The following is a 15359-nucleotide window of genomic DNA, read 5'->3' on the forward strand; positions in this document are numbered from 1 at the left end:
GCTCCATTCCCAGTACTGTCAAAAAAAAAAAAAAAAGGGTGTATAAAATGAAATTTTGTATTTTGGAATGGAAGATTTTGTCCTTTATTTTATCTTGGGATGAAAAAAATTGCACACTAATCAAAGAAGCTGGAAAAAATATTGTTCTGTGTCCTTCTCTGGGTAGATTAAGGCTGCTTCTACCCTAGTGGACAGCAGGTAGGTTAGTCTGGACCCCTGCGCTCCATTTTCAGTTCCTGGAGGGCAGGGCCACTATCAGCACCTTTCCTGTATCCCAACCATCAAATCTGTTTCTAGGACTGTAGATTGTTGGGACCTTTAAAATGATTCTAGTCCTTTAATCCATAGATAGGAAACACAAGCTAGTGCTAGGCATGTGGGAAATGCTCAATTATTGAATGTTTAAATTTGTAAATTAGCCTGTTGAAATAAGGAAGACAGGGGGAAGACAGCTACTCAGAAGGCTAAGGCAGGAGGGTCACAAGTTCCAGTGAAACCCTATCTTAATTTTTTTAAAAAAGAGGATGTAACTCAGAAGTAAAGTGCCCCTGAGTTCAATCTGTAGAGTATTTAAGCAGTAATGAGTCTTAAAGATGATCTAATTCAGCTGCTATACTTTTAGTAGTTAGTAATTATAATAACAAACATTTGTATAACATTGACTATGTGCCGAGTATTCTCCTAGACCCTTAACATTAAATAACTCATTTAAGCCAGATGCAGTGGCACAAGCCTGTAACCCAGCAATTCAGGAGGCTATTTCAGGAAGCTCCCAAATTCAAAGCCAGTTTAGGCAGACTTAGCAAGACCCTGCCTCAAAATTCATAAAATAAATAAATAATAATTAAGAAATAACCAATTTACTCTTCAAAACACTTCTGATGCTATTACCTTCTCCAGCTTGAAGATGATACAAATAAGGCATAGAGAGGTTCAACAATTTCTTCAAGATAAGACAGTAATAGATTCAGATTATGATCCCTTGCAATCTGGCAAAAGATTTGTAACCACTCTGTTACAGTGATTACAAAAAAAAAAAAAAAATCAAGCCTTTGAGATGTGAGAAGACTTACTCAGTCACACAGACAGTTGGTGACTTGAGTTGAACCATAACTTATATCCACTGGCCCAAATTCACTGCTCTTTTTATTCTGCTTTACCATAATTATGTCTGTGTATATCACAGACATTCTTCTACTGGCTTTGTCCCCATTTGGCTATGGGGAATACTTTTAGGGGCAGTGGGCCCTTGATCTCTAGCTTCTGTGACCCAGAAAGTATGAAAACTACTGCCATTAGCAACTACAAAGTGCCAGAGAGTCCTCAGACCAGCAGGTTAGGGTCTGGGTCTTTTGCTGTCTGTCCTCTTCCATAACAGAGGGATTGCCAATTCTGAACATGTTTCAACCAAATCCTGTGTCTCTGAAATTCATTCAGGTTGTTAGAAAGGTTTGTAGGGGAATAGCTGGATAGGAAACATAGAATCTCTAAGGTGGGTTTTCAGCCTTACCCTGAGCCCTTCAAAAAAACAATAGCCTTAGCAGAATATGATGAAATATTAATGTATTACAATAATTCAGTACATAATTTTGTCCTGTGACAGATCTAATAAAGTCTAGAATAGCAGGCACCACAAGTTTTAGAAAATAATATGGAAAAACCCTAAAATGGAGAAAATTATATCCTTTTTTTTCTTTGAACTGAAATAAGTTGGTTATTATTCAATTTCCCATGGCAGTGCCCCTTTACCCAGCTTGTGAAACACCAACTCTGCTGAGCTGAGTTTGAAAATAATTGCAGTAAGTAAAATATTCAGAAAGGACCTCCTTATCCCAGGGTAAAGAATAAACAATAAATCAGGGATTCATTGAAAAGTTTTAACCTTGACAAAGAAAAAGAAATATAGAGGCAGTCAGCTGAAACTGTCTTTATTTCTCCAAGTCTAGCTTGGTCTCAATGGCCATTTTGGTTTTTTATAATACAGACCACAGTCATAGAGGGATGTATTCTCAACCTCTCATTTTCAGGAAGAGGAAATTCCTACTTGGAGCATGTATTATATGTAAATGCAAGTTCCATAAAGCTCTAAGTGTATCTGGACAGCACTCTATAAATACGCAGTGCTGAAAACACCCTGTAATGTAACATGAATAGGCTTTAGTCCCCTGAGCATTCCATGGGTTGTTTGAATAACAGCTAAATTTTGACAATGCAAAAAAAATTCCCTAACTTTTCTGCTTCAAAGATCAGATTTCTGCACATTTTATTTTCTGAAAGTAAAAAAGATCTGTAAGGGCTGAGGCTGTATGTAGCTCAGAGGTAAAGTGCTTGCGTAACATGTGCTAGGCCCTGGGTTCAATCCCCAGCACTGCAAAAAGAGAAATATATAAGCCAGGTGTGGTGATACATACCTATAAGCCCAGCTACATGAGAGGCAGAGGCAGAAGGAACATAAGTGTAAGGTCACCCTGGGTAACTTAGTGAGACCTTGTCTCAAGATATAAAAAGGGATAGGGGGATGTAGCTCGGTGGTTAAGTGTCCCTGTATCCTGGTACCACAAAGGAAAAAAAAATGTAAAATCAACCCATATTCATTTAAACCAGCAAATATACCCTGTCCATTTCATCACCCCTAACACGATTTCTGTCACTACTAGAACCACTCAGAGACTCTTAACTTCCTCTAGGATCCAGAATTGGTATACTACTTGGCCAATCCTAGTCCCACAACCTACCTCCCATGTCAACTCCAGAGGGATAACATCCCTTCCCCATCACCTTAGGTCCCCACCATATTCGTGCATTCCACAAACACTTGAGTGTGTTCTATGTCTTAGGCACAGTTTTATTAATAGATGCTGGGGATACAGGAATTAAACTCAGCAGACCCTATTTTCCTGGAGTTTGTCTTCTAGAAACAAATGAATAGATGAGAAGACAGTTAATGATAATCAGTGCTATGGTGACCAATGAACCAGGGATAGATTGGAAGTGACTGGGGGAGAAACCTAGGTTGGGTTGTCAAGAGAGCTGAGGAAATGACATTTACATGGAGACCTGAATGACATGGAGGCAGCCATGCAAAGAATCTGGGTAAAGAGCATTCCAGGCAGAGGGAACAACTAATGCAAAAGCCCTGCAGCAATAACAAGCTCCCTGTGCTCAAGAAACAGAAAGTTAGTGAGGCTGAAAACAGTCGAAGATGAGGTCAGAGAGGGAGGCATGCCCTGGCTAGTGCAGAGGCTCATAGGCCAGGGTAAGGAGTCTGGATCTCATTCAAAGTGTAATGAGAAGCCTTTGGAAGGTGTTAAGCTCGGAAGTGGCATGATCTGATTTATGGTTTTAAAAGATCATGCTGGCTGCTGGGTGGAGAATAAATGGCAGGATCAAGGGATGCAAGAGAAACCACTTAGGAAGCTATTATAGTGGTCCAGGTGAAAAGAACAGTGGCTTGGGAAAGGACTACAATGGTGGGAAGTTAAGGAGTGGAAGCACTCAAGAAATATTGTGGAGTTGGAGTGCCCAGGTGACCTCCTTTGGTTCCCTCTGCATGATTTATTCACATCAAATAATTTTTGACAGGAAACAAACATTTCTTGAGCACCTACTATGCTAAACACTGGAAATTCCAGTCCAAAAGGGAAGCCACATTCAGCCTCCTTCTGCCTTACTGCCAAGGAAGTTCTCAGGTGAGAATACTATTGACCACCTTGATCCTACCCCATTTGCAAGGCCAGAGGCACTCCCATTGCCCCACTCCCATCCCTGCGCAGTTCCCCAGTGCTGAACTGGGATTGATGGTGTGGGGGAGTGTTTACAGTTAGAGAATTGATGTCATAAAGAGAAGAGTTCAAAGTCCTCTCAAGATTTCAATGCAAAGACCAGGGGAACCCAAAGCTCCTGGAGTGGGGAAAAGGTGCAACCAGGGCCTCGAGGAGCAGAGGAACCTCTTGAGGCCCATACCACTGCTGGTCATTCTCTGGGTGCCCAAAGCCTAGCTTGCCTGAGCCCCACTCAAGCCAGACTTCCTCAGCCTTTTCCCCCCACCCGATTCTGCCACACCAATTTCCCCCACGTCTTTTTGGTAAATTTCTGAGTCTCATGCGCCCTCTGATGGCACATTTATGACACTGCCACCCCTAGTTCATCTCCCAGCATTTCACTACCTCCATCTACTATATGGCTCAGGGGCTGTATGAGAAATTCCAGAAAGCCTGGGAAGGGCTGAGAATGTCATTGCATTGGAAAAAAGGGCTACATCAGCGTTTGAGTCTTCAAGGCATGAGCTAACCCTCCATCTATTCTGTACACAACGTTAGATGAACCTTTGGTTTATGAATCGAATAAACCATTTTTGAGCACCTACTGTCAGCTGACCCCAGTCATCAACAGGTGCAGAGCTGACCCACACTCAGATGATGGGACACTCCCAACTGCCAGCTTTGAGTCTAAGGCTAATGATGTGAAGAAGATAGAACAGGTTAGTATTAATTCTGGTCTCAGCAGCAGGGACAGGAGCTAGAACTAGACTCTTCCTTCCCACTATCCAATTTCCCTTGGTTCCTGCCTGATTTTTAAGCCTGAGTACTCTGGGCCTTTCCATCATTTCTATGAGCAAATCATTCACTATCCTTCCAAAAAAATTGTCTTTTCTGCTCACATTAGTTACAGGCTGTTTCTATTTTTGCAACCAAGAAGATGACTGGTACATTGGACAATTGATCAAGCCTATCTGAGCCCTAGTTTCTTCAGTAAAAAGGGATGATACTGGGCTCAGTGGCACACGCCTATAATCTCAAAACTCAGGAGACTGAGGCAGGAGGATCACAAGTTGAGTCCACCTCCACAAATTGGCAAGACAACTTAGTGAGACCCTGTCTCAGAATTTTAAAAGGTTGGGGGGATGACAATGACTTCCATATGCAAGGCTGTTTTTTAGTAGCTTAAAACAACACATGTTTACTAGTTCAGTGGAGTCTGAGCATGGCTAATATAATGCTCTGTTTCATAATCACATAAAACTACAAGCAGGACTGAGGCTGTACTCAGTGGTAAAGTGCTTGCCTCGCATGTATGAGGCACTGGGTTCAATCCTCAGCACCACATAAAATACATAAAGATACTGTGTGTTCATCCACAACTGAATAATTTTTTTTTAACTATAAGCAGGGGGTTAGCTGGGGCTTCAGTTTCATAGGTGGCTAGAATGGGGAAGGATCCAGTTCCAAGCTCATGTGATTGTTGACAGGATTCTGTTACTGGCAGGCTGTTGGACTGAGGGCCTCAGCTCCTTGCCACCTGGGGCTCTCCAATGTGGCAGCTTGCTTCCTCAAAGCCATCAAGAAGAGTGTCTGCTAATAAAACAGAAGCTCTAATCTCATTCACCTTCATCAAAGGGCCATTCAATCACTTTTGCTGTGTTCTGTGGATCAGAAGCAAGTCAGTGGGCCAATTAATACTCAACAGAAGGAAATTAAAGAGGGAATGAATACCAGGAGATGAGGAGCATTTGTGGCCATCTTGGTTGGCTTGCCACAGTGAGGTGGCCATTAGTCATCCTTCGGGCCTTGTTCAAAATCCCACTTTCCTCTTGACTTTTTAAGTCCCTCCCAAACCCAAACCCATACCCATCAGAATTAACCCCTTTTACAAATGAGAAAATTTCTGTGTGTGTGTGTGTGTGTGTGTGTGTGAGAGAGAGAGTTACCAGGGATTGAACCCAGGAGTGCTCCACCACTGCTGAACTACATCCCCAGCCCTTTTTATTTTTTATTTTGAGACAGGGTCTCACTAAGTTGTTTAGGACCTTGCTAGGTTGCTGAGGCTGGCCTCCAACTTTGGATCCTCCTGCCCTAGCTTCCTGAGTCACAGGGATTATAGACATGTGCCACTGTGCCTGGCCACAAATGAGGAAATTTAAAAAAATTGTCTATCTATCTATCTATCTACACACACACACACACACACACACACACATATAGGTGCTCCTCAGTTTACAGTGGGATTGTGTCCTGATAAACCCACCATAAATTGAAAATATCTTAATTCAAAATGCATTTGACAAATGAGGAAATTTAAAGATGTACTGTGAATTACATGGAATTATTTTCTTTCTCTCTCTCTCTCTCTCTCTCTCTCTCTCTCTCTCTTTTTTTTTTACTGAGGTTGAAGCCCAGAGCCTTGTGTAGGCTAGGCAAGTAGGCAAGTACTCTACCACTGAGCCACACCCCCAGTCTGGAATTTTTTGTGGGGTTGACTGGAGAATGAACCCAGCAGCGTTCTCCCACTGCACTATATCCACAGCCCTTATTGTATTTTTATTTTGAGACGGTGCCTCACTAACTTGCCCAGACTTCCCTGGAACTTGTGATCCTCCTGCCTCAGCCTCTGGAGAGGCTGGAATTATAGGTGTCCATTACCTCACCCTGCTGCGATCCCAGATTTAAGACAAACAAAAATAGGGACATTAATGGGGCAATTGGGGAACTTTAGGTTAGATATTAGTGTATTGTTTCCCAAGTATGGTAACTGTCTTGGTTATATAGAAATTACCCTGTCTGGGGAATGTATGATGAAGTGTTTAGGAATGAAGTTGATATCTGCAACTCAGATGGTTCAGCAAAACCAAAGAGAAAAAGCAAATGTAGGAACAATAACAGCTAATAAATCTAGGTGAAAGGTAGATATGCAATCACTGTATTATTCTTGCCAGTTTTCTGTAAGTTTAAATTTTTTTAAGATAGAAAGTTAAGGAAATGCCAAGCCTTCTAAGTTTTGATACCAGCAGGAAAGTACTCCAAAAGAGGAAAATAACAGTATACTGTGGTTCCCCTAAATTTCCAATTTCCCACAGAGGAAGGGTGGAGGGTATGACCATGAATACCTACTCTACCCAATCAGCATCATGAATGCCGGGTACCAGCAAGGCAGGCCTACTGAGTAATATTTATTCAGAAATAATTTGATATTTGACATTTTCCCAAAAACATCAAATTTGTCATGGAATTTTTTTTTTTTTGTACCAGAGATTAAACCAGGGGCACTTAACCACTGAGCCACATCCCCAGCCCTTTCTTATATTTTATTTAGAGACAGGGTGTCACTGAGTTGGTTACAGCCTCACTAGGCTGGCATTGAACTCCCAATCCTCCTGCTTCAGCCTCCTGAGCCACTGGGATTATAGGCATGTGCCATCCCACCTGGATGTCGTGGAACATTTTGTTGTTGTTGTTGTTGTTGTCAGTTGACCTTTATTTTATTTATATGCAATGCTGAGAATTGAACCCAGTGCCTCACACATGCTAGGCAAGCACTCTATCACTGAGCAACAAACCCACTCCTATCTTGGAATTTTTTTTTTAATATTTTTTTTAGTTGTCAATGGACCTTTATTTAATTAATTTGTTTACTTATATGCAGGTGCTAAGGATCGAACCCAGGGCCTCACACATGCCAGGCAACTGCTTTACCCCTGAGCAACATCCCCGCTGTCTTGGAAATTTTAACAATTTTGTTCACCTTCTTAATTTTTTTTTTAAGTTGGAGATGGACACAATACTCTGTTTTATTTATTTATTTTTATGTGGTGCTAAGGATTGAACCCAGTGTCTCACAGGTGCTAGGCAAGCATTCTACCACTGAGCTACAACCCCAGCTTGACCTTATTAAATTTTTTAAAAAATTTTTGCAGTTGAATTGCTTTTCACTGAATAAGGTCATGATAATCTTTTTAGTGCTTAGAACATCTGAAAGTCATAATGTAACCCCACACTCACCCCAGACAAGCAGGCTGGGAGCCCTAGCTCCTAAGGCAGGAAACTACACAAGGTGACTGGAAAACTGTTTTTTAAAAAAGCCCTTTAGAATTGGTAGCAGTTATGTGGGAGGCAAGATGTGCAAAGGGCCCCAGTCTGGGAGTCCAGGAATGAAGCTAGTGGCAGTATGGATGGAAACTTTGTAATTCAGTCTACCCTGAGCTGGGTTTGTTGTTACTGTTGTTTTAATTATTTTTAATTGTAGATGGACACAATAACTTTATTTTATTTAGTTATTTTTATGTGGTGTTAAGGATCAAACCCAGGGCCTCACACGTGCAATTAAAGTGTTCTACCACTGAGCCACACCCCCAGACCTGGGTTTTATTTTGTTGGTTTGTTTCTTTTGGTGCTGAAGGTTAAATACTCTGGGCTGTTTTATAGTTCGTGTATTTTCATTGTTTATTTTCTTTCTGTGCTTCCTTAATATTAGTAAAGCTTTTTTTGTTTACACTCAGCTATGTTGAAAAAAATCAAGACAAGAAGATTATGTCTTTTGGGGCAGAGGTCTAAAGGGGAGGGAGCCTTCCAGAGTAGAATCCTTGGGCAAGTGTGTTTTACAGAAAATCTATTTACCTCCCCCCCATCCTCCTCCTGCTCTTTCCCTTTTCTGGGTTACCCCCTCCTCCCGACACACACCCTATATCCTTTCCAGTGTGGTATAATGAACAGATCAGTCTGGGCTCTGCAGTCAAGGGCACTGGGACTTCAACTAGTTAGAATGTGACATGGACAAACCTCAAAACTGATTCTTCCTGCCAGATGCATGCCTGTAATCTCAGTGGTTTGGAAGACTGAGGCAGGAGGATGGTGAGTTCAAAGCCAGCTGAGTAACTTGGTGAGATCCTAAGCAACTCATCAAGACCCTTACTCTAAATAAAATATTAAAAAGGGATGGGGATACGGCTCAGAGGTTAAGAGCCCCTGGGTTCAATCTCCAGTATAAAATAAATAAACACACACACACACACACACACACATTTCCTTTTAACAAATATTCACTAATGCCAGCTAGGCTGCAAGCACAATTTAGATGCTAGGGATACAGTGGAAAGCAAAGACTGACCAGGTTTCTGCTCGCATGCAACTTGCACTGTAGTCCAGGGAGGCAGACAATAGAGATATACACAAATGAGTAAGAAAAGTATACAGCATGAAAAGTGTGTTGTGGAATCTGGCTACATTCTATGATTCCAATTACATGATATTCTGGAAAAAGCAAAACTATGGAGACAGTAAAAAGATCAGTAGTCTCCAGGAGCTGGGGGAAAAGAAGGAGTGAAGAGGTGAAGTACAGAAGATGTTTAGCAAGGTGAAATTATACTGTACTGGTAGGTAGATGTCATTATACATTTGTCCAAACCCACAGAGTATTCAACACCAAGAGTGAACCCTAGCGTAAACTTTAGATTTTGAGTGATAATGATGTGTTGGTATAGATTGATTTTAACAAATTTACCATGCTGGTATTGGATACTGACATTGGGAGAGGCTGGGCATGTGTGGGGGCAGAGCATAAATGGGAGTTCTTAACTTTCTGCTCAATTTTGCTATGAATTTAAAACTCTTCTAAAAAATAAAGTCCATTTTTTATAAAGTGTGCTGCAGAAAATTCACGTGTGATAAAGGGTAACTAAAGGCATTTACTTCTAGGTAGGGTGAAAAAGAAAGTTCTAAGACTGTTTTCTTGTGTATAAAATTTGTCTTCACATTTGTTGCTTTGAAGTTGAAATAATATGTACATTAAAATGGCTCTTAAATTGCTCTCTCTTTCTTCTCATGTGAAAAAATATGGAAGAGTATACATAATGTATTGGTAAGCACCCCCACTGACCCCTGCCAACTAGCATTCAGGCCCTGGTGTAACTTCTATTCAACGCTCTGAGTGTGGCCTGAACCCTTGAGAATAAATTGCAGCAAACGTGATGAGATGTCACTTTCAAAATTAGGTTATAAAGAGACTTTTATTCCCACCTCCACTCCTCTCAGAAATAAGCTGCCATGCTGTGAATCGCCTTATCAAAGAGATCCAGATGGCAAGGAACTGATGAATCCAGCCAACAGTCTACAAGGACCTAAGCGAGTGAGGTCTCACAACTATTGGATATAATGTGTGTTCACTGCATGGTCCTCAGCTGGATACTGATTGGGATTTATCAGCCGTAAAAGACATTAGGAGGCTAACTGGGAGGATTCAAATATTGACTAGAAAATAAAAATGAATGAAATGGAAAGGTGAAGATCATTGATTAAAAAAAAAAAGCAAGTTCAAAACAGCATGTTTATTATGATCTCATTTTGTAAAAACAGAAAACAAGGCTGAGGTTGTAGCTCAGTGATAGAGCGCTTGCCTAATATGTGTGAGGCACTGGGTTTGATTCTCAGCACCACATATAAATAAAGATCATTGATAACAGAAACATTTAAAAATTTTTTTAGAAAAACAAAAAAATTCATGTGTTCATGAAAGGAGATTTTCTATAACCCCACAGTTTCATTTCTAGATATATATTCAAGACAGAAATCAGTTCATATGTCTACTAAAAAATATTTTCAAGAATGTTCAGAGCAATTTTATTCATTATAGACCAAATTGGAATCACCTTAAATATTCCCCAATAGAAGAATGGGTAACTAAATTATGGTATATTCTAATAACAGAACATAGCAGTGAAAAAGACAAGGATGAACCTCAGACATACGATGCTGGGGAAGAAGACAGATTCAAAAGAGCACAATACACACTGTAGCATTCTTTTATATGAAGTTCAAGAACAGGCAGATCTAATCTAAGATGATAAGCATCTGATAGGACGCTGCAGGCTAAGTGGGAAGGGGTATGAGGAAAATGTCTGGGTTGAAGATAAGGTCTTCATCTAGATGTAGATATATAGATAAAAATATTTTAAAAGTTGACATTTAATATTTACACACTTTAAACAACAGAGTTATATCTCACTTTGAACATTTCTTCTTCTTCTTCTTTTTTTCTTTTCCTGCAGTGTGGGGACTCAAACACAAGGCTTTGCACATACTGGGTAAGTGTTCTGCCACTAAGCTGTAGGCCCAGTTCCTATACATATTTTTCTTTTTATTTAGGGCCTTGCTAAGTTGCTGAGGCTGGCTTTGAACTTGTGATTTTCCTGCCTCAGCCTCCCAAGCCAAGCTGCTGGGATTACAGGCATGCACCACCACACCCAGCTTCCAGTACATCTTTCTTAAAAAAAAAAAAAAAAAAAAAAAAAAAATCCAGGAGTCTGGGGATGTAGCTCAGAGGTAGAATGTTTGCCTAATATGTAGGAGGCCCTGGGTTCCATCGCTAAATAAAAGAAAAATAAAAAAGATCCAGATGATCTACACTAAAATTATTAATAGTACTCATTTCTTGGGGATGGGAATATGATGTTTTGATTTGTTTTATTGCTTATCTGTATTTTTCTAATTTTTTTTATAATACATAGGGCCTGAGTCTGTAATAATAAAAGGTTATTTTAAAAACTGCATTCCAAATCCTTAATATTATTCATATTGCCTCAGGGGGAAGTCAAGAAATGTACTTACTGCATTATTCCTGAAGGAGAGAGAGGTGTGGCCACACATAATACAAAGGAATGAAGTGCTAATCACTGTGGCATCCGGCTCTGGGGGACTTTTCAGGGGAAGTCCCAAGTCTTGAGTCCAGAGCATGTGGAAGGTCCCAGTGGACCAGACTATCCAGCCCTTGCACTGTAATGGAAAGAACCCAGGAGGTAGAATCTGAAGATCTAGCTCTGAATCCAGATTCAACCCCAGATCCAACCGTTGACTAATTGTGGCCTTTGGCAAGTCATTTAATCTCAGAAGTGGAAGGAACCTTTAAAGTTCCTTCTGTGGGTTAGTCACAGGGCAGGAGCTAAAACCCCAGTCACTGACCTGTGCAGGTTCTTTCCACTATGTGCTACTTCCCTGCCTTTATTTTTTATTTTTATTTTTGGTTCTGAGGATTGAACCCAGGGCACTTAACCACTCAGCCACATTCCAGCCCTTTTTGTTCTATTCTGAGACAAGGTCTCACTAAGCCTTGCTAAATTGCTGAGGCTGACCTCAAACTTGTGATCCTCCTACCTCAGCCTCTTTAGTTGCTGGGATTATAGGTGTGGACCACCATGTTCAGCTGCTTCCCTTTTGATACTCCTACTCCCAATAACTTTGATATAGCAATTTACATTTTTTGAAACACACTGTTCCTGTTGAATACTCCCAGAGTCTTGTGATAAATGAACATTGTTCTTTTCCCCTTTTTATTTCTTTTTTTTTTTCAAAGATAGCTTTAGCTGAGCACGGTGGTACACAACTGTGTTCCCAGAGGCTCAGGAGGCTGAGGAAGGGAATTGAAGTTCAAGGCCAGTTTTAGCAATGTAGGACACCCTGTCTCAAATTTTAAAAATAAATTGAAAGGTCTGCAGATATAGATCAGTGGTAAAGTGCCCCTGAATTCAATCCCCAGTACCAAATAAATACATAAGTTTAAAAATAAATAAAGATAGCTTGTTTGCTTCATGTATTTGTTTGTATGTTGTGGTGCTGGGACAGAACCCAGGGCCTTGTGCATACTAAGGCAAGCAGTCTGCCACTGAACCACATCAGTCATTCCCTGGTACATCAGTGGTTTCTGAGATAATAAATGGCTTGCCCACAACTAGTAAATGGTAGGATTAGGACTTGCATTCTTGTCTTCAGACTCCAAATCCTGCCTTCTTTCCATAGTTCCAGGTGGCCTGTGTAGGTCCCTGACACTTAACTGCCTTCTACTCACAACACACATGCAGGATCTCATTTGGAGCAGAGGCATGAGAGCTCTGCACAGAGCATTCTTGGTTAGCTAACAGACCATACTGGGGCTAACCTCAGGTTGTTCAAGGAAGAACCCAGACTCCTTCTGCCTCTAGTACACCAGAGGCTTTACAAGAATTCAAACTTCCAAATCTGGACAGTCACAAGGGTCAAGGGTCTTTCCATTCTAATTTCCAACCTGGTTCCAGATGGCTGCCAGCTCCCTCTGTTCTAAGAGTACCCTCCTCATTCATGAGGGGGAACCACACTTTATCAGCCTACTTGCCTCCACCCTAAGGCCCTGCTTCTTCATCCCTATCCAGTTTCTGCCTCTCCCTAATGTTCCCTTCTCAGGACCCCAGGACTCATCATCACCCTTGAAGCCGTGAGAAGCAGAGCAAGAGGCAATGTTGGGCCCAAGGGGCAAGAGCTATGAGCAACTGGCACTATGCCCTCTTCAATAATTCATTCCTGGGGAGGCTGTAGGCACTATGCCCTCATTCTGAGCCAGAGATGGCTACCACAGCTCAGAGCCTTACATTGGGGGAGTCAGAAGTGGGGCAGAGGGCTGGTAGAGCAAGTAGAATATACCTAACCTCCATACCCATGCTGGTACCTCCTCCCCTGCTCTTTGTTAGGGAGGGGCTCTGGTCTGGATAAGAGGAGCCATACCATGGACATAAGGAAACTCACACGCAAACCAGAGAGGCAGAGAGGAGGGATCATCACAGAGCCTCAACCCCACTCCCGCCAGGCCAGCTGTACATGCGGGGCTCAGCCTCACACCCCATGCTTCTGAGCCTTTTCCAGGCTATCCTCCTAAAAGATGCAAGTCCGCTTTATCCCAAGTTTTTGACATGTTTCAGCTGCTCCCACTTGAGGAACCTCTCCCCTAAAAGTTCTGTTATCTGAAATCAAACACTGCTGCCCCCATTGCTTTTCCACCCCAACTTCCCTGGCTAGCCTGATATTTACTAAGCTTATAAGCCTGCAGGAGTCGGGTAAGTAGGTGAACCCACCCCTTGAGCAGATGATTCAGAATCCTAAAGTGTTGGGAGTTTGGCAAGAGTGGTTCTTTGCCTCCAGGGAGGAGAAATGGTGCTAAAGTGCAGCCAGCCTCCTTCCCCACCATCCTAGGGATCCTGCCTTCCATGCCCCATGCTGAGGCAGCCCTAAAGTTCTGCTCCTTCCCCAGCCTGGTTCCCACTCCAACCCATTCTGTGGACCTGGAATCACATAATACATGCAATGGAGCCAGAGGGGAAACTGAGGTCTAAGACTAAAACAAACATATATCAAGCACCTACTGTGTGCCAGGATGAGCCAGACTCTGGACAGCAGGAGGATGAGAGTCAAGCATCTCAGCTTTCTCACCTTCCCCTTCAAAAGGCAGAACTCCCAAATCCACAGAGCAGTCACACTGTCTGTCCCAGAGTAGGTAAGTGTTAGGTCTTAAAGCCATAGCTGACTCCCCAGTCCCTGGAGGCCTGCTTGCAGGAAGGAGGGTGTAATCTTTCTGGGCACTGTCAGCAAGAAACTCTTCAGATATATTTATAGCAAATGCTGCATCAGGGGATGGAGGCTGAAAGTGCCTCAAGGCATCAAATAACACCATGGACCCAGAGGCAGGAGGCCAGAAAAAGAAGACTGCTTGCAGCAGGAGAGACTGAGGTTTGATGTCTGAGGAACTTCCCCAGAGTAATATCTGGATTTGGCCATGGGGATTCCCTGTGGAAACTACTGCCAAATTTTCCCAGAAGAGAAGGGCTAGGCATCTTTTTTGGTCTGGTAGAATAGACATAAAGGAATAGCTGTAGTGATCTCTATCCTGTCGTGCACAGATTTTCAAATACCAGGGCCACTAAGCACAGGTGTGTAGATTATGCCATGCTGAGGAGGCAAACAGAGGTTGAAATTCAGCTCTATAGCCGTAGGGCAAACTCCTAGTGCAGAGCTTCATTTGTGCAGAAATTAGCCAGAAAGGTCAGCAGGGGCCCTGCCAAATATCCTGAGTCCTGACAACCTGGAAATCTGGGAGGTCAGGGGACAAGGTGAGTTGGATCCAGGGAGAAGGGATGGGCTGCCTGGAAAGTCCTCCAGCTTGTATGCTAAAGTCCAGGACCTGAACGGGCAAGTTAGAGCAAGGGTCCCCTAACTTTGTCCATGCTAGAAGCCCCTCTTAGGATGCCCTGCCCAGATACTGTGAGGTCAGAGCCAGAGAAGGGATACCTGAGGGACCTCCCTTAGGGAAGAAGAGGGGGTGTGTGTCCTGGACAGGTCTCAGAGAGGGAATGATCCTACCGGTCATCTCACACAAAGGGGCTTGGAAAAGGGCAGCTTGGGAATCTAGAGACTGGTCTCCTGGTTGTTGCTCTGAAGCTCCGATCTTTTCTGTAGCAGATGGATATGTGAACTGATCCTGTGCACCTCAGATTCCCTCTGATAGGCTCAAGGAGAAGTAATTGATATTTCTATTTTAAAGAGGGGAGATGGTTTCTAACCATGGATTCAGGCAGAGGGAGTAGAGGGAAGGAAGGGGAAGAGGGAGCCAGGGACAATTGCTTCTCCTATGGAAACTCAAGCTGCCCCAAGGCCCAGAGGAGCTAGTCCATTAGCCGTGGTCAGCAGCAGGGGGCGGGGTAAGGAGGGGGAGCCTCTCTCCCTCCAGGTCTTATTGCCGAATGAAAGGCAAAGCTTTTGCTCCCTCTATTAGAGCCCCCCAACAAAAACAAA

The 15359-nt window shown here is 42.5% G+C and overlaps 1 protein-coding gene across 2 annotated transcripts in view; it reads right to left on the minus strand.

Annotated features, from left to right (window-relative positions):
- The window catches only part of Adcy6 (adenylate cyclase 6), a 36867-nt gene extending 22916 nt beyond the window's left edge, over nucleotides 1-13951 (minus strand). For both annotated transcript variants that reach the window (XM_058576435.1, XM_058576434.1), the window contains exon 1: nucleotides 13934-13951. The gene's annotated coding sequence lies outside the window, so the exon portion shown is untranslated. The remainder of the gene's footprint in view (nucleotides 1-13933) is intronic.
- Between the last annotated feature and the right edge of the window lie 1408 nt (nucleotides 13952-15359).

The sequence above is a fragment of the Marmota monax genome, unplaced genomic scaffold (genome assembly GCF_021218885.2).
Source record: "Marmota monax isolate L192 unplaced genomic scaffold, Marmota_monax_Labrador192_F-V1.1 WCK01_AAM20220418_F8-fsc00012, whole genome shotgun sequence".
NCBI lineage: Eukaryota > Metazoa > Chordata > Mammalia > Rodentia > Sciuridae > Marmota > Marmota monax.